Source organism: Acipenser ruthenus, chromosome 17, assembly GCF_902713425.1.
Source record: "Acipenser ruthenus chromosome 17, fAciRut3.2 maternal haplotype, whole genome shotgun sequence".
Classification (NCBI taxonomy): Eukaryota; Metazoa; Chordata; class Actinopteri; order Acipenseriformes; family Acipenseridae; genus Acipenser; species Acipenser ruthenus.
The window spans coordinates 4428737-4453462 of NC_081205.1; the positions used below are offsets into that span (position 1 = coordinate 4428737).

A 24726-nucleotide genomic window follows, 5' to 3' on the forward strand; every position below is an offset into this window, starting at 1 on the left:
ATTTTTGAAGTTATGAATGATAGGACAAAAACGTAATGTGGGGCCAACGGGTGGGGCATCTCACCTGATTTCATTCTTAGTCCTGCAGTGCTAATAAACAATTGTTTTACTTTGATCAGTATACATTTTTACACACACCCAAAACATGATCAATGTTAAGACCAAGTACAGTATCTCAAAGGAGACCTCTTACTACACAAAACAGGTAAAAATACAATACAAAGCAAAGAGTTAGTACAGTACTGAATTCACCCCTCCACCCCACCTCCCATTAAATAAGACGGAGTATATAATAATTTATAAACGATTTTAAACAGGTTTCTGGCCCTTTAAATTGTAACAAATTATTGTTACTGGCAAAGGTATTTCAGAGCAGTCAGCAGAATTTCATGATGTACAGGTACGCCACGCATGTCTGAAGGCTAGATTTGTAATTTCCTGCCAGTACCAATAATTTCTTTATTACTGCCTTTTGTTGGCAGGCTTTAGATGTTCTGTCTCTTATATCTAAAATAAAACGTATATTTTTCTTTTCAGACAAAGGCAATAATTTAAAGCAAATCAAAAAAATCTATCAAAATACTGGCTGTTTGGTTTATAATACTGTATAAAACATCTGAAAAGCCCCTTTATAAATAAGCTTACATTCACATCCTATACTCCCACAACAGCAAATATATATTATTTACAGTGCAATATATATCCCCTCCAGTCACAATAATTATTTAGATTTTTAGACATTTTAAAATGGTTTGTATTGAACACTATGGAGCTCGAGAAGATGCCTTGCCATCATTTGGAAAGAAAAAGATATATGCATTATAAAATAGATACATAGATAGGAAACTTAACATGGCATAATTATGCACACAGTGACTGCATAATGAGCTGTGTGTTAAGGTAATGCAGACAACATAATCATCAAGTTACCTATAGTTTATATCGGTTTGTTTTGGTTGGGGAAAATTCTGGATTAATGCAAAAAAAATTAAAATGGGAAAAAACCAAACTTTGGGTGAAAGTGAAAATACTTTCTTTAAAACAACAAGATCGACAGCAAAACAATCCAGGAGAATGCTGTACTGCAGATGGGAGTGAGGGCACTGTCATGGTGGCTACAACTCTAAATAGTGCCAGACCAAAAAGGGTACAGAGCTCTCAAATGTCCTCCAGGTTTTTGATTATAACAGCGATGCAGAAAGCATAATAAAAAGCTGGCAACTCTTTTCTGCCTTTGTTTTTCTTAGTACCTTTTTAGGAGCAAATGGATTGGGCAGCAAGACGGACACACATCCTTGGTTGGTTTAGCATGAACTCTGCAACTGTTAAGTTGGCTGCCTCTAAACACAGTCAATGCTAAAAATGATTAATGAAAATTACCATCAACTGCACTGCAGTTAGTAAATAAAAAAAAAAAATACCATGTAATATCTACCAAAGTAACAAGATGGATTTCTGAATTTTGAGTTGTTTACTCACTTGAAAACCATTGACGCCGTGGGCCAAATTAATCATTTCTTTATTTATTTTACAATCAGTTAGAGCCAAACCATGACTCATCAGGGATGTTTACGTGAATGTGAAGCGTGGGCTGACTGTTTCATGTTAAGACTTTTGTCACCTGTTTCAATGGAGTTTCTCAAAGCAGTTTCCTCTGTTTAGTTGTATTCAACACACATGACACTCAGAATATGTTTTATATCCTAAACAAACAAACAAAAAAAGCTGCACCAATGAGATGTACTGACTGTTCCTCAAGACCGGGAAAACAATGCATTTGTTTACACAGTATAACCCAACAACAAAATACATGCCTAATACATGATCAAATCGTTACTACACAAAATAAATGTTCCAACACTTGCACCAGATGTTACTGCATACAGTACAGTGCAGTGTATAAATGTCATCCCAAAATACAGCAGGAAGAACTTTTGGGCCCAGACTGGCAACTACTGTTAAAACTGCTACCACCATTTAAAATGAAGTCTAAAGGAGAGCCACAATAGGAATTTGAAAGATGAATTAGCATATTTATACAGCACACAATACTACAGGGTGTTGCACCAGCCCATGCACATACAAAGAGACCTCATAATCGCGTAATAATCACGTGCTACCCGTAACGGTGTGTCACCAAGAAAAGGTTTGTGCGATTTTCTCTTCGGAAGATGTATGCAGAATGAACCTTGAATTTACTGCTGAAAACTGTTGCTGGCATTCTTAAAAACATCCAATGAACTATGAGTAATCTCTAAAATGTTGTCAATTAAAGCATACATTTTACAGTTCCAATATATATATATATATATATATATATATATATATATATATATATATATATATATATATATATATATATATATACACACACACACACACACACACACACATAACAGATAGGCACATGGGTTAAAAATGTTTGTATACAAATCAAGAGATTATTGAGAGATATACAAAGAAATATACAGCATTGTAATTATTTCCCCGGGCTGTATTTAAATACACTTTTGTTTAGATCAGCAATATTGATCGTAGAAATAATAGTAACAGTGTTGACTTTCTGTAGTATAAGAAGCACCCTCTAACAAAAAATATTCAAGAAGAAGAGACAAGGGGAGTGAAACACAGCTGACAATTAGTATTCAGGAGCCATCAGATATCTGGCCTCTCAATCGGCACAGCTGGTACTTTGGGCGCTGGGCCAGGCCATGGCTAATGGCTGAATTATGAGAGCTACAGGCAGCTGGGTAGATCAGCTAGTGCTACAGATAATTTGGAACATTCTTTCATTCATTCTAGGGGCATTCAATAATAAACAGGAAATACAGATTAAACGCATAAAAGGAACGAGTACAGACCTGAACTGTAAAGGGGAGATGTAGCCAGTTTAGTGGCTTACTTCTTTTTCACAACTGGGCAGGGGGAGGGGAGGAGTGTTAAAAGGTCAAACTCAGTCCAGCTCAAAGATCCAAGGTATCAAAAAAAGTTTAGCATCGCAAATTTGCATGGTAATGTTGTAGCTTCCCATGCTCATTATGTGCATCTGCCATCGCCTACTACTGTTATTTTTTTAATTCACCCTTACTGAACTTCTCTGATCTTTACTAAGCTTGCCTGTGTCTTTGTAAGTTTTTGCCACGATATATTGCAGTAAGCTTGCATATATGTAAATATAGAAAGGAGCTGAACCTAACTAATGGTATTCATGACTGCATTGGGAGCACAATGAAACACTAATGTTTTTTACAAGTATATTTGTACACCAAATCAAAATGAGCCTGACAAGCATTTCTCAAAGTGTTTATCAGCATGTTTCGGTTTAGTTAATAAATCAGGGTAAATTATTAAAGATCCATACAGTTGATACACATCTATTGTTCAGAAACTGTGTTTAGTGTTTTCATCAGTTCCTATTATTCACCAATGGACTGTTACTTAATGAGCAGTAAGGTTTCCCATGTGTGCAGTTTTGGACCAGACTGTCAGAGACCCAGACCTTCTTTCTTTCTCCAGTTCACTTGTGGCTAAAAGGTCATCGTCTCATACCAAAAGGAAAGCCAGCTTCTCCATGTTTAATGCTTCTAACAAACAGCCTATCGAGTGCTGCAAATAGGGTCTCCACCTGTTTAATTATTATTATTTTGGTTATACATATCTACAGTACATGCATATATATGCATATATATAGTAAATTATAGAAAAGATGTATTATAATAGTATGATTTGATTTGATGTTAACAGTACATACTGTATCATCTCTGTGTAGGTTATTGGTAGATCAGGAAATTACTATATAGATTGCTTTACAACTTCCCTATGAGTTTCCAGTACATTATACAGGCGTATGTGTGTGTGTGTGAGGTGATATTATTATTTGTCTATTTAGCAGACGCCTTTATCCAAGGCGACTCAGAGACTAGGGTGTGTGAGTCACTTACAACTACGTCTCACCCGAAACACGGAGCACAAGGAGGTTAAGTGACTTGCTCAGGGTCACACAATGAGTCAGTGGCTGAGGTGGGATTTGAACCGGGGACCTCCTGGTTACAAGCCCTTTTCTTTAACCACTGGACCACACAGCCTAGGTCAGCATCATGAACAAACAGACCAGGATTCAAGGCAAGAACAATTTTACATACTTGCTAATTCCTTCGGCTTATCAGTCATTCAGGCAGACAGGCGGTATCCGGGACTGTGAAACTGGTAGATCACGGAGGGATTTAACTGTTTCATTCCGAGCTGACGAATCACTGGGATCAAATCCAACACTGTCTCATAGAGTAAATGTTTCTCAACAGTGAGGGTTTTGCAAAGTGTATTGTTGCTGCTTTCTAAACAAACTTTTTGTTTTACCCAATTTTATATATGTATTTTCAATGCATTTATCCATGTGGGGTGGAAAAGCTTCATCAGTGTGCCTCAACCCATCTATGGAAGGACCACTCTCCTGGATGGAAGTTCACTCTCCATGTCTGTGCAGTTCTTGGCTGTTCTAGAGGCCAAAACAGCCAATGTTTCCATCGCTGTCAATTATGGTGGTGTTTTTCTTTTTGATATGGGCACTAGGAAATGACAATAGACCTCCAGAACTCATTTCACCTACCGTGGTCACCCAACAGCCGCCATATCAAAATGCTTCACTTGTTATCACTACTAGCTGTCTTTGCTGAATTCAAATCAGCTGCCATGAGGTCAAAGGCAGTTTAAAAAGTCATCAATCATTGTGAGCAACAGGTCACCAAAGTGCTTGGTTTTGTCGATACTGGATTGAGTTTTATTCTTAAATTGGACACAGACTTTTTTTTTTTTATATATTGCTGTACATTCTAGCTAGCTTCAGCCATCTCAGATCAAGTGGTCAACCCACTCTTAGGGTCACTGCCAGCGCTGCAAATGGATACAATAACAAACAATGCAGGGTGCTGATAAGGAAGGACTGATGGATTTAGAGCCCAGCTCAGTCCTAATCAATGTGAACCTGTCAACAGACATATGTAAATCAGACCGTCCAAACAAACTATGTGTAAACAAAGGGAACCTAGAGAGTATCACTAGGTCAGTCACCGAGTAAGGTCACAGTAGATGGGTCAGTGCTAGTCAAAGTCAACACAAAGCAGACGAATTGCCGTAATGCAACAACCACTAAAACACTTCAATCAACAAGTCAAAACGGCAGTTCATCCGAATTAAGGCTGGAATAAGGGATCTTCATATGGATCTGAATAGAATATGTCACGTGATGATGACGACTATGAAAATATGAAATAAAGCATTCGTTTATATTTTGTATGTAGAAGTAGTTCCTAATGCTCTTTTCATTGCATCAAGAGGACTGCTGATCGAGTCTGACATGAATCATGTGATTTAGCTTGCCTATTATGCGAGTCCCGGCTCAACTGCATCACAGCTGCCTATTATATAGAAAATAGAACCGGAACAGCATTCCGGCACATTCCAGCTCGACTACACCACTGTCTATTATCCTTGCATGTTCCACATTATTGTCTTAAAATCAGATGTTTAGCGCATCCCCACCCTGTTTAATCCTGTGCTGCTAGAGTTTAAAGAGCTCCTGCACTCTGCCCAGGTTGAATATTCTCTGTGACTTTCATATGGCCTGACCCGCTGCTAACCTACATCTCATTTTATTTACATTATAAAAACTGGAAATAGCTTTTTATAAAAATAACCACTTTGTTTCCTCTTGAACTCCTAAAAGCGAGCGCATTTAGGTATGACATCATGTGCTGATGGCTTTAGCACACAGCTCCAATTCCCCAGTCAAGTTAATTTACCTTTGTTTGCAGGTACAAATCACAGATAACTAGACAGTTTGCCAGGATCTACTTGCCAGGAAGATATTTAACAAACTCCAAACTGGAACAGGGGGAGTTTCGCTTCTCGCTATAGGGACACTGCAAATGGCTTATTTAGGTGGGCTTGGTGATCACTAAAAATGTACTGCTTTTAGTGATCAGCAAGGTGTTCCCCTGTCCCATCTTCATATGTACACAGAGAAATTTCCAGATTTCTCCAAGACATTGAAGGTGTTGATTTATAGCCAGAATTAGCCACCAAGTAGGGTAATGTTGTACTTCAGCAAAAGGAAATGGCAAGTCGTACAGTTAACAGAGGCAAATCTAAACTTTAACCTTGTAGATTATTATCAGCCTGACGTGACATTTAAATGTGTTCAAGAAACACAGAAACTAAGCAATTACAGCATATAGCAATATAGGCTATGTTTCACACTGGGTGGTTATGGGATAATTTAAAAATCACACAATTCTTAAAGTTCTTAGAATGTCAAAGCAATTTAATACAACAGTACATTAATTTAGACTCTACGCTACTGTATCTAACAATTGTATGACTTCTCTGGCCCCTCAAACTTTGGACCTCTTTATGTCCAGACAGCACAGCACCGTAATTTTGCTGAGTTGTGACTCCACAAAAATTTTAAGTTTTTTTTTTTTGTTTTTAAGTTTGTTAAGCATTTGTAAATTATCTTACTACATTTAATAATTTGCACTAAAATGCAGTATCAATACATTATTGATACTGCATTAATAAGCATCTATGAAAGTGACAATAAAGTACTTATTAATTTACACATCGGGTCAATTGCTGCCACTTTTGAGGATATTTCCTTGGATTTTTTCAGGAATATTTTATTTTTATTCTAATTTAATTTGCACATGGTTTACGCCACATTAACACTAGAACTGCCATGCGGGTCAATTTGACCCATTTTGGACTTTAAATGTTACTTGCTCTTCTGTTGTAAATCGTATGTGTACGTCCGTTTTTGACTTTTCCTAAATATATGAATTAAATATGACAGCGTTTGATCGTCACAATTGCCAAAATGATAAAGTTATAAACAGTTCTACCTAGAACCGCCATGTGGGTCAATTTGACTCATGCATTACATGTTTCTTTTTTTTTTTTTAATTTAACGTAAGAGTCTATTTTTTTTTGTAATTGCAGCAAACTGACAAGGCCCCTCCTCCTCTAGCACACGTTTTTATTTTTTTTATTTCAAGCCTTTCTTTGTTTGTAGACTGACTACGAGACAGAGATTACTATGATTGTGGATTTGTACAATTGCACCAAGATGCCAACTCAGTGAAAGCCTAGTTGCTTTGTTTCTCAATGTACCTGGGAGACATCAATCCTTCGTTTTGTTCCAGAAATGCAACTGGGAATAGATCAGAAGGAAATATTTAATCTTGAAAGTAGTCATTTTGATTGGAATACAGCAAGCTGCACACAGAAAACTGAAATGACAGGTAGGATAACAACTTATGTGCCTAATATGAAACATATTTTATACATTTTTTTTTTATGTTACTGTTAGAAAAAAATATTTTGGTTTTACAGGTTTGTATGTACCAGTTTACACAATAGCGTTCAAAGGAACTGCGTCTGTGTTTACAACACAGCTCCTGGATGCAGTCACAGAGCCAGGAGGCAGACGCATATGCTCCATAGAGTACAATGCAGCCGTCATACAGGAAGTAGTGTTATATTTTCTTTTTATGTAGTATTAGAAAATTATTTTTACAGTTTTGTATGTACATGTACCCGTTTACACCTGTAAACAGGTATACGTATACGTACATATCCATTTCTTTTGAAATGTTTATTTTATTATATTTTTTCAGTTTGTAGTTGTGCTGTATACGCACTCATTTTGAAAATAAAGCCTTTTATGTTTAATTTTCCATTTAAACGCAGTATTTCTGCGATGCAAATGTTAGATATGATGCTCATGAATAAAACTTTTCAGTTGTATCCGATAGTATGTCTTTAATTTTCATAACGAAGCAGTTTAAAAATGTATTGGTCAAAGTGACCCATGTGGCAGTTCTAGGTAGTTCGAAAATCCGGCGGTTCCAGTGTTAACTGATTAAGCTAATTGCTTAAATATGTGAATGTTTTTTTTATTCTGGTAGCACTGATGATGGTCAAACACTGACAGAAACATTTGAACTTTGTTCTTTCTGCACAGTTCGTCAACTGTCTTAGCCTGTTATGTAAATAAAAGTGACCTGTTGGTTTTCACTCAACTTTGGCATTGCAGCACTTTCTTCTCTTCAGTGTGCGGATCTGTGTGGGGCTTGAGATTTGTATTCAAATTTACAGCAATGAGTATATACTTGAACAAGTTGTCAGACAGTGTTTTTGTTTACTAAACCTGGAGAATGGGGATCTATCTTCATTTACACCATATATCCCCCATGAAAAATCGCTACTGCTGAATTGCTGTTGAACATGAAGGCTCGTTCCTCCTAAAGCAGCAGTGTGGAGTAGAGGTTAGGGCTCTGGACTCTTGACGGGAGGGTCGTGGGTTCAATCCCAGGTGGGGGACACTGCTGCTGTACCATTGAGCAAGGTACTTTACCTAGATTGCTCCAGTAAAAACCCATCTGTATAAATAGATAATTGTATGTAAAAATAATGTGATATCTTGTAACAATTGTAAGTCGCCCTGGATAAGGGCATCTGCTAAGAAATAAATAATAATAATAATAATAATAATAATAATAATAATAATAAAGCCCCATCCATCTGTCACTGTCATTCCATACCTTTTCTGTTCAGGGTTAGATTTATTGTGTGTGTCAGGAAAAACGCACACATAGAATTAGGTTTACTTACACAAGAGTCTGGCCATAGTGATTAATGAAGGTGTAACCGTGTTGTGATTGCAAAGGGTATGTTATCAAGATTCTAGCATTCATCTGTAACTACAAAGCACTCAATGGAAGGCTATTTAGTAATGCTAAAAGAAACATAGTAAAATACTAGAAGTCGTCCTCAATGCCTTCAATCTTCCTTGCATTGTTTTGTACTGTAATCTTCCAACCTATTCCTGTGTTTTAAAGATAGGTAAATGTTCATTTTGTAGCTTGTACTGAACCTTTCCGGTCCATTTGTCATAATTAACTGGATAAAATGTAAACATATTTATAATGAGGTACCCTGGTTTAAATAAGCTGTCAAGATTTGTCATAGCTAGGTTAATAATCTGTCTTTACAGGTCTCACAGAACGAAAATTTAAAATAGCATCCAATAAAATAAAGCATACATTTCTATTTACGGATATATTTGTCAGACAAGTCGTGAAGCGACCCAGATAAACTACAACATAGCATGTCCTCCAACGGCCCAACTCAAATTATTCAAACATTTCTAGGAAGCCCATAGCTCTGTTTTGGGTGTTTAAATTCTTGATTGTATTTGTTTTAATTTCCACAACATCTTAACCTCTTTGTTATCCGAGAAAACAGTGCTCTTTGTAGGGTTAATGTTTGATACAGTCCTTACGTTTCTGGAAAATCAACTAAGATGAATATTTGCTTAAGCCTATCGTGCTACTGCAATTCCTTTTGCTGTTCTGTTCTACTAAACATCCTGGAAAAATATTATCGGAGAGATGTGGTAACAGATTTATTGAATCCCAAAGCACAGAGGTCTCGTTTTGTATGGGCTGTGGAGGGGGATGTGTACTAAAGTGACAGAGGAGTACTGAATCTATCACAGTGTCAGATAGGGAGGGAGGAAGTGGATCTGCAGTGAATCTGCCAAGGTGTCAGACTCTGAAAGGTGTGAACCGTAATGTTACACAAATAACAGGCACCCACGTATAACATGCAAAGTGCATTTACTGCGTAATGTGCTTTTACTTTGTAAATAGAATCATATATAATGAATCATGCTTAATGTATAACCCCTAGGGAAACGTGGGGCCCTATACACAAAAAAAGAACTGTTCTTTTAATAAAAAAAAATATATATAAGAATTCAGTCTTGTGAATATGGCGTGTTGCCCCTTTTGTAAAATATAAGACACTAGCACTACTTGTAAATTGATAAAGATACATGCTAATCGATGTCTCTAGTGCATTTTCAGTATATACACAATGTAATCATCCGTTTACACATATTTATGAATACTAGTTTTGTTAACATTAGGGACATTTCACCTTAAAATAGTATTATTTTCAAGGTAACATAATATAGCCTATTTTATCTTACATAGGCCAATAGAAGAGATAGAAGGTGATGACGTATTAAATAAACTTTCTCTGCATCCATCAGCGCTGTAACTCCTGGAGGTGAGCCTTGCTAACCGTTGTGCACAGTTCTGCTCACACCTTTCAGCGAGTGAACAGTAATACAGGCCCCTGGGCTGTCCGTCAGGGGAAATGATCCTGCTCCTCTCAGATTGAGGTTTTGCTTGTATTACTATTCTGTCGAGAAGTTGAAATTGTTTTGGTATAATATATTTTACACTGGGAAATTATTACAATTAATTATATTTATTTTTTAATGTCTTGTTTAAACCAATTGCATTCTTACAAAGCTATTTTTAACTGCTCACCCAAAGCCTTAATAACAAATACAATATTAAAATAATAGAACAACACTAAAAACAAAAGTAATGTTATATTATTGTGAAATCTTAGTTCTATTAATTCATACATGCTTGTTTTAAGTCCCTAAACTGATGCATATGCATCCACATACACTCATGTGTGCTTACATATACATGCCACACACATTCTGAGTTAATGCTAAAACCATTCAATGAATCCTGACAATATTATATTGCAAACATATTATCCCTCACCTCTTGTACTTGTCGTCGTGCATGGGGGCACTGGCTAATATATGAAAACAAATCTGCATTTCACAGCAAACAGGGTCTACAAGTATAAGATAATGCACCTATGTACTTGCTAGATTATACAGTATAGATGGCAGCTACAACCCTATAACCGATGTAGTCCTAAAACGTTATTGCTCATCATCCAGTGTATCTGTAGGGCTGTGTTGAACATTACGATTCTAAAACAGCTCATAGAGGCCCAGTGACTTTATAGTGTCCTTTTAGTTTGAGACGGATATTGTATTGCAGTTTAGAGTTCAGACCCTTACCATGTGCCCCAATAAAGCGAGCTATTAAAGTTAGTAAGGCATGTCACTGGCCACCTCGCCCTCCGTCATGGTATTTATATATTGTCCTCTCTGTATCGTTAAGCTTGTTTTAGGCTCTTACGGTGTTGCGTTAGTTCACAGGGTCGTACATTATTTTCAGCATTTGAAGGCGTCCAAGAACATCAGCCAAGCAGGGATTACATTTGGGGTAGATGATGCACTGGGTCTTAGAGGTTGTTATTTTGACATTCACTTGAGGAAAAATGTATGTTACTATTTTTTTTTTTTTTTAAATGCCTGCAAACCTGTACAAGTGCAGTAAATTCTATGTTTAGTATTCTGTAACAGCAAATTATGTTAACCCCTGACTAACAGATTTTGCCAGCTGTATTTACAGACCTGCTTAAGTGTCTAATAGCTCTTTTGAGGGTTAATACATTGTCCGTTTTACGGAAGTTTTTTTTTTCTTTCCATGCGACATCTTTTAATCTCACAAGCTCTTCATAATGAAGACTTCTGAATAAACAGAGCAACCAAACTAAATTCTTTCAGCCTCTGGTAAGATTGGGTGATCTTCAAGTCAAGATTGGAAGTTAGTTTTGTTAGCACTGTTTTATGAAAATCTAACAAACATATTTTCTCCCTCTCAGTTTCATGAGAAAGGTCCTTTAAAAGATGGCTAACACTGGAAGCAGTACTGGTAATGGGAGAAGTTTCTCATTATGGCCATGTATTAAGTGGTGCTTTGTGCTCTGTTGTTTCTTATCTACATTAATGATCAGGCAATAATTACAAGCTTGTTAAATTCGCAGAAAACAGAAAGCTTGGGGGGAGTGCCAGACACATTGTCTGCCAGCGAGGATTCGATCTTGACCTTTCACAGAACTGGGCAGTTAATGTGGCAAATTAAATTTAAACTCTTTCTAAGCAAACGATATATATCGGTGGCCAAAGCAAGACGGTACCTTAAAAACTGCCACAAGCCCCAGTGAGCTCTTTCCAAGCCAGCTAACGCAAACCGCAGACATTTTCAGTCCTAAGACTCAGCATGGGACCTGAATACCATGACGATAAACACACTTTTTTTTTTTTTTTTTTTTTTAAAGAAGAAAAGTTGGCACCAGGAAATGTGCATGGGTAAAACTAATACAAATCTCAGGGCAACCAGCAGCTACCTGCACACTCAGTTCAGAGGTTTTTTTTTTTTTTGTTTCTTTTTACAGAGCGAGTTAGAACTATTAGTTATTCCATTTAGCAGCGGGCGTCCTGGATCTCATTCTAATGCTTTTAGGATGTGTTTAATGCTTTGAAAACCTCTATTGACATTGGGAAAGAGGGTAGCTCAGGGAAGAGGCTGAATGAGGCAGTATGTTGACTGGAAGCAAGGTATGACTTTAGCTCCTGATTTGATGTTTAGCAATAAAGCATCTGCTGTAGAATAGGAATTGAACCATGATGACTAACTATTTAAACTAGCAGCATGGGGTATCATGAGCTAAGTTGGGCGTGCTCTCCTTCTCAATCGTTCGGATCGCTGTGAAACGCCTGGCGTGGTTTGCACTGTATATTAAATTTACCCAAGATAGCACAACTGAGATAACACTTACTGTTTGTGTCCTGTTTACCAGCTGTGATTACCTGAAAAGCAAACCTTCTCAACCCACAATGATGCAGTATGCTGAGGGCTGAAGCTGCATTTAAAACCTGGATACATAAGCCTTGCTGACTCGAGGAGAGCAGATTTGACTGCTCTGTGTCACTGGAGACCCAGTTCAATTTGCTTAATGGCAAAGACATTTCAGAAAAGTTATCTTTCCTTGTTATGTTGTTTGCAATCATTCTGAACCTGAGTTCTGCTGTTCCAATACTGGGATTTAACCATTTTCCACTATAACAGGTGACAAGCTATTGAGCTACCTTCCCTGTTGGCTGTGGGCTGCTAATTCCCAATCTTTAATTAAATTTCCTCATTCCAAAATGTCAAGAGATTATGACATTTCAACATTGTGCCACATCTGCAAAAATATCATACATAGTAAATACAGTACTTACAGATTAATTTGTGTAATCTTGTCATTGTTATTGCGAAAGCTTTGCAAGCACCTGATAGACCTGCCCTAGCTTTCTTCATGTCATACCAATGATCTTGAGAAAGAATCTGACACATTTTTAAAGACTACCAGTAGCCTGCAATCTTACAGGCAGTTTATTTATTCAGAACAAAATCCAAGGGGATTGTGGGATGGTAACAGGAAAAGAGACTTCAGAATTAGCATCTTATAAACATTCTGAAAGGAGCGACCTTAGTCAATGCCACTTGCCAGGAAGAAGCCACTCTGTATAGCAAATGTACCATGAAGGGAAAACAAGAGACTTAAGGACACTGAAAATATTTCGTTTTGGGGGGTAGTCTAGACACGAGACAGGGCTTAACTTGCACAGGTAAAAGTATATTTTTGTAAAAACTTTTTTTTTTTTTATTAGTCATTGCTGAAGTTGATATAAAAAGTAATCAACGCTTCAGTGTCTATTTTAATGATCTAAGCAGTGGTAGATCATAATACCACTATTCACATTTTTAAACCATTCACTTACAAAGCATTTTCATAGTATTTGTATTGTATGTAGTACTGTTAATAAGTGTCTCTCCCCTGGGGGGGGGGACAGCAGCAATATCTTAATCAGGTCAAAGGTCAATACCTTTTCACTCGTTTTTATTGGTCGATAACAATAACACAGGCCTATTTACTGGACAACAAAGAACTAGAGATGAAATCCAAAACTTGCCTTTTATTGAAAAATATATTGTGAATATACAACCAGACTGTTTATTTAATAGGTACTAAGGCGGCATAGTTCCTTAATGGTGGTTATTTTCCAAACAAATATTATAAAAATATTCTTCAGCAGAAAAATGAATTTGTCTAGTTTATACATTCTTGAAACGGAGATCTAGCTATAACTGAAATGTGTATCTGACACAATTATTAAAACTACAATACCGGTCAAAAGTTTTAGAACACCCCCATTTTTCCAGTTTTTACTGAAATTTAAGCAGTTCAAGTCCAGTGAATAACCTGAAATGGTACAAAGGTAAGCGGTAAACTGCCAGAGGTGAAAAAAAAAAGTTTAGGTTACCAAAAACTGAAAAATAATGTGCATTTCAGAGTTATACACAAAGGCCTTTTTCAGGGAACAAGTAATGGGTTAACAACTTACAGCTGTTCTGCAGCAATGGAAGTAAATTAAGCCTTGAAAGTTGATGCTAACAATTCCTACAGGTGTCCCAACTTTTGTTGGTTACTTACAGGCTTGCCTGGGCCATGAAGCACCGCCAGTGGACTACTGAAGACTGGAAGAAGGTCTTATGGACCGATGAATCAAAATTTGAAATCTTCGGTTCATCACACAGGGTTTTTGTACGCCGTCGAGTAGGCGAAAGGATGGTTCCTCGGTGTGTGACACCAACTGTCAAACATGGAGGAGGAAGCGTGATGGTCTGGGGCTCTTTTGCTGGATCCAGAGTCGGCGACTTGCACAGAGTGAGTGGCACCCTGAACCAAAACTGCTACCACAGCATTTTGCAGCGCCATGCAATACCCTCTGGTATACGCCTAGTTGGTCAGGGGTTCATCCTACAGCAAGATAATGACCCAAAACATACCTCCAGGCTATGTCAGAACTACCTTAGAAGAAAAGAACAAGACGGTAGGCTTCAAATCATGAAATGGCCAGCACAGTCTCCAGACTTAAACCCCATCGAGCTGGTTTGGGATGAACTGGACAGAAGGGTGAAAGCAAAGCAACCTACAAGTGCAACACATTTGTGGGAACTTCTGCAACAGTGTTGGGAAGAACTTTCTGAACAATATTTGATTTCCATTGTAGAAAGAATGCCACAAGTGTGTTCGGCTGTTATATCTGCAAAAGGTGGCTACTTTGATGAGTCAAAAATTTAGATTCAATTCCATGATTTCTTTTTCATCTCCAATTGTTTATTTGTTCTATGCTTTAATTTCAGAGTACATTGAGACATTAAACTGCGTAAATTTCAATAAAAACTGGAAAAATTGAGGTGTTCTAAAACTTTTGACCGGTAGTGTATATTCAGGGTATTCATCTTTTCCATATGGACAGCCCATTTCTCGAGGGTGTAGAGAAAATAAATTTCTAGAGCGGCAGCCCTGGATAAATCTCAGTGTGTCTGGATTGTGTTTATGGACTGGCATGTCTAGCTTTACCCTAGTGTGAGCCTTGTTTTGTTTGTTTAAATTGGTATAGGTACAGGCACCTATGATTCTGTAAAGTAAAATATCTACTGCATTTGCTGATAGCGAGTAGTACAAAAAAGGTAGTGAAGTACAGCAAAAAGCAATATTGTTGGTCTGACTAGTTTGTTCTGGACTGTCAAATGACCTATTCCAAAATGACACACTATTTTGTGACTGGATCTCACGGTTTGCTCCATATTGAATATACCCAACTGGGTTTGAGAAGTCAAAGCAGCACATGACTGGACTGAGGAATCGAAAGACTGGGCAGTCAGCTTATCAGTCCACAGCTACAGGTGGTGAAGTTAGGAAGTAAAACACAACATTGGAGCAACAGAACTCATGGGTTCATAAAAACACTTTCATAATTTTAAAAAAAAGTCTCCAGTTTTCATCAATCTCCGTAAACAGGGCTGTGGCATCCATGAACACCCATTATATGTGCAAAGTTAAGAGAAAGATAAGGTGTCAGTCCTCAAAACCCCATTAACATGACTGAGTGGAATGTCAGGCTGCTTCAGTCAAAGCTCAAGAGTTACGAGTGTAGATGCTAGAAATGCCTTAATCTGAGCTCTAACAGCTCCCAGGACGAATAGCATGGGGAGCAGTTGCTGTGCCTCAGTACTGAATGCGTGATGTATGTCAAGCCTTGGTAGATGCATTGACAACACAACGGGGGCAAACATCCTCAGATTACTGCAGCCGCGTCTCCTATGGGCGGTTTTCTGGTGCGTAAAATGACATTTCATGTCCATTAAAAATTGATCCTGTTGGGCAAAAAAGTTGTCTGCAACCTGTCTGCCTCAGACAAACTTTAACACATGTCATTGCACAGCATTTTTTTTTTTTTTTTTTTTTGAATCTGCAATTTCCTTGCTTCTTCAATTCCCAAGAGCATAACAGAATACGTTAAATTCTTTCTCAAACATCTGCTATAGTTTATTTTAGCAAACTGCTTCCTGGACATTCCACCATTGTTATTTCTTTGTTCAGCTCTTTGAAGAGAAAATAAAGATCTTACAGACACCGTCTGCCCAGCAGAAGGGCAAAAGCCGTCTCACAGTGTGTGTAAAAAATATCTCCAAGAAAACGATGAAAAACAAACATTTGCAAGTCATTGTGGGGCATTAGGAATCAATTCTCGGTTTTAAACAGCAAGAATCCACTTCCGTTATCTTCAGGGCATGAAAATGTTAAGGAGAGCAGTGGGACGCACCATTACAAAACATCTTTTAAGTTTGAATGGTAAAAAGCAAAACTAGAAATCTATCACAGCAGAGAATTTTGTTAATATAAACTATTAAAATAAAACCTTGCAAGGGTTTCTCAATTCCCAACAAGGTGGCCAATGTTTTTTAAGCCCATTGGATTAGCTGTAGACAGTGCCGAACACTGAGCGTAATCATGAGGATACCAGCTCTACTTTACAGGGCAAAGAAATGGATTGACCCACTAGATGTCTTTTCATCGACTACTGTGTTCACTGAACCCCTTGGACAACTTTGGGGTTTGATTAGAATGAGGTTAGCAAGGAAATGAATTAATAAAGTTGTGAGTGTTTTCTTCCTGATAGTGAGGAAGGATAGAGGATGGTTCGAGGCCTAGTACACTACCGGCCCTCCTCCTTCTCCAGCAGCCCTCAGGAAGCCAGCCAGTACTTGCCCACTGATGTAACTGTCAAATTGACACAAGAGTGCCTGTGTTGATATTAGCTGGCCCTAATCATCCCGCTAATTGGACAGCCATTTGAGCCACAGTGCGAAGAGGGATCACCTTTCAGTTTAACTACTCACCCAGATGAGGGTTGACTCAAAAGTAATACTTTATAACAACACCGTGAAATGACTGTAAAAATAATACCACATGTGCCGCCAGTGCCTTGCTGGTAGTAAGTGTCTTCCTTCTTTTTCAGGGTATTACTTGGGACTTTAACACAGACACACATATATAAATAATATTACATTATATTGCAGGTTATGTGAGAAAAGAAAAATGCTATCTGAAATGAAGCTGTGTTATGTCCAGGGTGTATATTATGAGTGGTTGCAAATATTTTATACTAGGGGGCACTGACACGAGTTTCCATATTTCTTACAATAAAGTAAATACCATGCAGAACCTGTTATCGTGACAAGTAAATTTCACTTTGAATAGACAAGTCTGTGAAGCTCCTCACCTATTAAGAGCACAGCACAGAAGAGGTTGGTTAAGGTCATTCTCGTGAGTGAAATAAATACAGCAAGCATGATGAAACCTAAATAAAACAGCTGATTCAGACGATCACTTTCCTTAAACCAAGCATCTGCTCAGCAACGTAGAGTCATTTGGAACAGTGCAATTTGCCCTGTCATTCTGTCACTGGATTTGAATGAATGCAAGGTAGATTTTAAAATGTGTCTCAGAAAAGTTTTAAAAACAGCACACTAGTTGTATAACATACTGTAGCCTACTCATTAAAAGGGAACTATAAACAGTGTCCCACAGTCATGTTCAATGTTAAACTAAAACTAAGATACTATACCTTTAATGCAGTCCTATGCGATTTACCCTTCGTGTTCACTGTGCTTCCTTGAAATCCAACACTTGTGGCTTTCCAGTTTGTTTACATTCCCTAAAGATAGTTTCAGCAGTAAATTTCCTGTTCTTGCCATTCTGCCACTGTGTAATTTAGACAGGAACGTTTCTTCAGCTACCTGCAGCAAAAGGAGGTTATTAATATAATCCGCAAAGTAATAAAGGATCTGGTGTTTTATTATCCTGGTTAAAAGTTACAGGACACAGCTCATATTTTTTAACGTGAGCTTATAATTTAATGTAACCTTCAATATGTACAAAACTTTCGGGGCACCACACACCTTTACATACGTGAAATAAACATGAATATTCTAGGTAATGCTATAATTGAATTGGACACTTTACAGCAGCATTCATGACAACTTCATGAAGTCCACATAACACTGCATAACTACAGTATGTGCATAATCCTTTAATTATAAGTTTGAAAACCAAACTCATGCTGTATAAGTTTTTATAAAATGTACTCAAATTGAAAATTCAACATTTCAAGTGCATTAACATTTTATTAGAATAATTCTTAAGATCTGGTAAATTACAGATTTTTGGCAATTTTATAGTAACACATGTTATGAATACTTACAGTATAGTATAAACACAGTATAACATTTTCCAAAGTTATTCTGAAGGATTATCCATTTATTTACACTGTATAATGTTATGTAGCCAATGTGTGTTATGAATGCTACAGTGTCCAAATTCAAATAAAGCGTTACCATATTCTATGATTGTTTAAAAGAATGGCTTTACCTACTGTACAGTGTACAATCCACAAACTTCTTCCAGATATACAATGTGACTGTTTTGCAGGACTCTCCACACTCAATACAGTGCAGGCCTGTCTGTTATAACAGTCTCTCTTTTCATGAACATTATATCCTGCCGGACTGCCAAAGTGATTTTTGAACATGAGTCCTCTCGGTACAATATACTTTATATACTGTAACCCAAGATATTTATTTGCTGCTAGGCTTTTTTTTTTGGCCATTTCTGATGGAAACTGAATGTATACCCATTCAATTGCTGTACTTACTAAGAGAGTATCATGAAACAAAACAAAAAAAAAAAAAACAATAGTTTAACTTTCCTGACTATTTTAAAATCAGTGTGTGTTCCATTTCCATACCTCCACACAATCACAATGCTTTAATCCAAAAGACTATTTTCATTCCAAAGCCAGCAGGAGGCAAACATGTGCTTAGAATACCTTGGTTTAATACCATTGTGTAAGTTTACACAAACATATCCAGCATGTACAGTACAGTATACTTTCTGCAGCAATTTTGCAGTTTACAGGTTTATACTGGTTATATGTTGGGTGTATGGTGTCTTCTATTGTATAAGAGATGTCATCTCACAGCAGTTTGAGCAACAGGACTGTGAAGCGAAGCTTTTATAAGTTTTAGCAACATTCATGTTTACAAACCTAAAAATAACTTACCGACTACTGCAGAAACAGGTATTAAATACAACTCCCAATAGTTCTATACATGCTTCAGACACCCCCTCCCTGCTCCCACCCCAAAAAGTACACAGTAGGCCTCAGTTCCTAACAGCAGACATGTGGACTCCAGTTGCAGTTTCAATTGCTCCCAACAGAGGGCACTGTAGCTTCACAGATGGAGCCTTGCTTGCTGCTTGTGGCAGTGTTTGGTGGGGAGGTGTGGGCGTTTACCAGGGTTATAAATCTCTGCAGGGAAATCTGTCTTAGCACGTCCAACTCAGGAAAAAGGGAATTATAACAAGTAATTAAAACGTATTGACACCAGATGTACTCCGCCTCATAGTTTTGGTTTAAGGGAAGGTGTTTCCTTTTAAATGACTTCTTGGCTTGCAGTAGTTATTATATAACGTGACAATCACAGCATAAAGGTAGAGGGATGATAAAATTACATTTTAGTAAAACAGTATTTTATTAGAACCAGTGTTGTGCTCATAGCCCTCGGCCCCTATCAAAACATAACTAACTATCTATCTCACAAATGCTCTACACAATGATGCATGCTACTGTGCACTGTGGGTGGAATACTGCAGAAAAAGCAGGGGTTAATTTATGCCAGACTGCACCAGATCAGGAACACTTTTCTCTGACCGGCGAGAATTCTAAAGATGCTTTCCTGTTCCAATAACTGAATGACAAAAGTGAACGATGCAACATCTATAAGTAAGAAAATGACTTGACTACCAACACCAACAATAAGGCACGAAGCCCACAAGAAAGCATAGTGAAAGGCGATAAATTAAAAACACACACTATAAGAAAGGGAATAGAATGGAGTACTGTACAACTGTCTGGCATATTTAACAGAGAAAGCTTTCTCAATGGAAAAGAATATATTTCATAAACAGTTAAATCATATCCACAGTAGTTCATATACACAAGAGCTACTGCATATACTCACTCAACAGCTGTTTCAAATAAAGCTGTGTATTATCATGCAGATAGCTTCTCCTTATTTTGTGTGTGTAGGTTTGTGTGATGCAATATACAGTATACGTCACTGTGCTTGTGATTTGTTTTACAGCCACCTCTTACATAAACATATGTATCATGTTTGCAGACTGCTTACACAGATTGGTAGCCAGTATAACTAACACTATGTGTTTGACGTAGCTACATGCAGTGCTAGACATTTCTAGCAACTGCGTTTTGGAAGGTCCTGGATATCTGGTGGCACCCATCCCTTCTTCAGCTGGAGAAAAGCTGCAGAAGCTAAACTAACCAGGTCCATGAAGGCTGCAGCCCTCCACCCCCTGACGACCTGCCAGACTGCCCCCAAATACTCTTTTTTCAGCTCACATCTGTGGAGCCAATCAACCACAGCCAGGGGTCAAACCTAGGGACCCCCCAGACTCAAGACACCCACACACACACAGTCCCAGTTTGGGTATCAGAGAAGCGATAGCCCTCAACCGTGTACAGTGTAACACTATTGGGATATACAGTATTTAGAACTTTAAACATTGCTCCATATATTAGACCTACACAGAATGTTGCCAACCCCCCATATTCTGGTTGAAAACTGAACACTGATATACTACTTGCACTCCTGAAAATCCACACTCCCACTGATACAAGTCACGCTTTTGCAGAGTGCAGCGATGAAAACAAACCACATTCCATTTACTACATGTGTTTATAAAGCAAAACTGCAATAATATATAATAATGTTTTTTTTGTTTTTTTTTTAAATATACAGGTAATACCTTCCTTCCAGAACGTAAAATGCAAACAAATGAAAAAACTTCCACCTTCGGAAATGGCGTTGATAATATTTTACATTAAATATCTGCACACAACGCCATTGTCTTACAAGCAAACACTGCTGAAACCATTTAAGTGTTATTACCATTTAAGACATATTTTAAATGGCTCACTTGAATTAATGTGTGTCAACATGTGTTTTCAAACTACAGACCCCCACTTAAATGGTACATCTAGTATTACTGCAGGCAAAAAAGTAGAAAGTACACATGTGGTATCACAACATGATTATGCAGACCGAATACACATTTTATTTTAAAAAAGGTGTAAATCATCCTTAAACTGTATAAGGCTCTGCATCTTAGAGACACTGCAGCCCAGTGAAGATGTCCCTCTCTTGCAGGCCTGTGCCTATTTATTTGGCACAAACACGAGCCTCCAATTGCAAGACATGTACCAGAGACTTGTTTCTTCTGTAATTGGCTGTGACATGAGGTCAAGGGTTATCAGGAAGTTCAGCGCTTGGCTGGTGATGTCACCGCCACCCTTTGGGAAAATGAGGTCATTAAGTGGGTTGCTGAGGTTGATAAGAGACCTTTAAAATAAATAAGAATGTCACATAATTACCGAAATCTACAGAGGGATGATTAAATTGTTTAGGAGAAGCCAAACTTATGTGGTTCTGTGTTTTGCTTGAGAGAGGATCACGGGGGACCAGATGGGTAGGAAATCGTCAAAACAAAATAACTTTCTGTTTTAACTTCTAAATGTCTCTCTGTTGCATAATTCATGATCATTTTGATATAAACACATCTCCACTAAGGATTATATGACACACATATATAAACACACATCCCAGCCAGATGGATTTGAACACCACTTCAAATACATGTATGAGTCGTAGGTGTAGGTTATCTATTCAAGTATCTAAATCCAAATTAAACATTTTCCCTATAAGCAAAATAATTAACACATATGTACAGGATGTTCCTGAAATACCTTCTGTTTTTTAATAAGTTTAGGATAAGGAAATATGTATTTTTAATTCAACTACCTGTGTCCATTAACTAAAACAGTCAATGCAATATAATAAACAGCAGTGTGGAGTAGTGGTTAGGGCTCTGGACTCTTGACCGGAGGGTTGTGGGTTCAATCCCCAGTGGGGACACTGCTGCTGTACCCTTGAGCAAGGTACTTTACCTAGATTGCTCCAGTAAAAACCCAACTATATAAATGGGTAACTGTATGTAAAAATAATGTGATATCTGTATAATGTGAAATAATGTGATATCTTGTAACAATTGTAAGTCGCCCTGGATAAGGGCGTCTGCTAAGAAATAAATAAATAAATAATAATAATAATAATAATAAACACAATTTCTTTGGCCTGGATGTTAAACAAGGAAACCCTTGCCAAACTAACAGAAACTCCAAATCGGAAACTCCTTTTTGCTCGATATTATCTCATACTGTGCATACTCTACATGATTGTGTTTTTCTAATTTTTCTTAAGTACTTTCTTCTATTTGATTCTGTTACTGTGTTCCTACCGCACTCAAGGCAGAGCTCGGCAAGGATACATTTGACTTATTTTCATTTGCAGTAAGCTTGCATTTCTATAGATATTTCACGACCACAGCGAGACTGCTATTCAGCATGTACAGATACAGTATAATGGCTTGGAGAGTAAATAATAAATGTGGCAATTTGTTTGTTTGTTTAACCCTTTGGGCTTTTCTTATCATATGCTGCTTCTCCCAAAACAGTATTTTTGCAGCAAGCTTCATGATGAAACCATGCCCCTACATACGTACAGTACATTCCATCCCCTCAATGTTCAGCTGCTTGCAGAGGGTGAAACATCATACCTGAACTGTGCAGTTTATATAACAATAAGCTCCATGAATGGGTCCAATGGTGCGTTGCTGGGGGAGTTTCTCAGTTTTCAGCTTGGTACACAGAAGCTGCTTAATTCCCCCCCCCCATTTGTTCACTACCCAAGAGTTTAGTCACTTCCCATTGACCTCTGAATATAGTTATCAGATTTCAAAAATAATAACAGCATTCAAAACATTCACAGAGTAGCAACAACAACAACAACAACAACAAACAGACAAGGCCACCTCCTGCAGATCTACCTCAGAGGGTTGGAGGGTTAATATGCTGTTGTCTGCTTCAGAGTTTATGAGCAGCTTTCAGAATGTCTTACTGGACTGTCATTCAGTCTTTACTGGAGAATAACAAACCGCACACATGCCCAACAGTTTGTAATGTTAAGGCCAACTTGCAGCCTGTTAATTGTGTGTGGCATGGATATAAACCATACAGTTTGAAATCATGCCTCGAAACTTTGTGTATGTATGAATGTTAAACGAGGGGCATAATTGCAAGCAGTTGCAACAGCCAGAGGCTGGAGATTGAGTTTGGTTCTACTAGACACAATTATTTGGAATAGACAAAGTAGCCACTGGTATACTGGCGACACGCTAACTAGCAGAATGTTCTTCTGGATGGTTGCCATCGGATCTGAAGTGGCACAACTAAATGCTGGTGCTGTTTAACTATTTAAGAACAGGCCGGAGATTTTAAAAATAAAAAACACACAAGTTAGTTTGTTTCGGTACGTAAAAATACAGTACAAAAAAGAAAAAAACTTGTGAAGGTTCATAATTTAACGATTTAAAGTATTTAGATCTATTACTGTTAAGATCCACTGCATAGACCCCAGTGTGTCTGAATTAGCTCACACTTTAAGTTTGTACTGTTCACCTTTGAAGACTCCTTTGAGGACACCTTTCTAACAATTCACATATTGAAGTACAGAAAACGATGGAAAGGCGGTCTATTTAAACACATCTACAGTAAGTTGTCTTATAAAAAGACAAAAAAAAAACATAGGCACTTGAGATTTGAAAACCAACCTTACAGTTCAAAGCTCTGGTCATTTTGCCAATTAGAAAATCAAAACATATTATATTAACCTGAACCTTAAGATGTTTGCCTTAGTCATTACCTTTTTGCAAACCAGGCAAGACGGTATGCATCAAACAGCTACCTTCTCATTGTTATTTTAAAGCTTGGACAGCTTCAAGCCTTGCGGCTGCCAAGACAGCTGTTTCAGTCTCTGGTGCCCTGCACAGAAATGACTGTAACCCCCCCCCACCCATTCTCCTTTGGGGGATTCACTTTTCTTCTCCAGCCCGTTCAAAGAAGTGTGTTTAATTACTGGTCCAGGTCTTCTACAACATGATACATCTCAAACAGCGATAGCCAGCCTGTGTTCAAGTTTAAGTAGCGTGCTGCGAAGACCTCTTTAATTTGGATTTACAAGCAGAGCGCCCTGTTATTAACAGTGCTCTCTGTTTCTTGTCACAGGTGTGTAGGAATGACTGGACTCTTACTAACACTGGCTGCAGGTGTGTGGTGCTGTGCAGGTGCAGGTGCAGTCCACTGGAACAACAACCTGAGGCAGTCAATATGCTAGCTAGGATTTAGGTACTGGCAAATTCATTCAAGGAACTAGGGCAGCAGTGTGGAGTAGTGGTTAGGGCTCTGGACTCTTTACTGGAAGGTCGTGGGTTCAATCCCAAGTGGGGACACTGCTGCTGTACCCTTGAGCAAGGTACTTTACCTAGATTGCTCCAGTAAAAACCCAACTGTATAAATGGGTAATTGTATGTAAAAAAATTGTAACAATTGTAAGTCGCCCTGGATAAGGGCATCAG

The 24726-nt window shown here is 37.9% G+C and overlaps 1 long non-coding RNA gene across 1 annotated transcript in view; it reads right to left on the reverse strand.

Annotated features, from left to right (window-relative positions):
* The window catches only part of LOC131697920 (uncharacterized), a 35126-nt gene extending 17214 nt beyond the window's left edge, over positions 1 to 17912 (reverse strand). The window contains exon 1 of the long non-coding RNA XR_009307547.1: positions 17744 to 17912. This is a non-coding gene — a long non-coding RNA (uncharacterized LOC131697920). The remainder of the gene's footprint in view (positions 1 to 17743) is intronic.
* Between the last annotated feature and the right edge of the window lie 6814 nt (positions 17913 to 24726).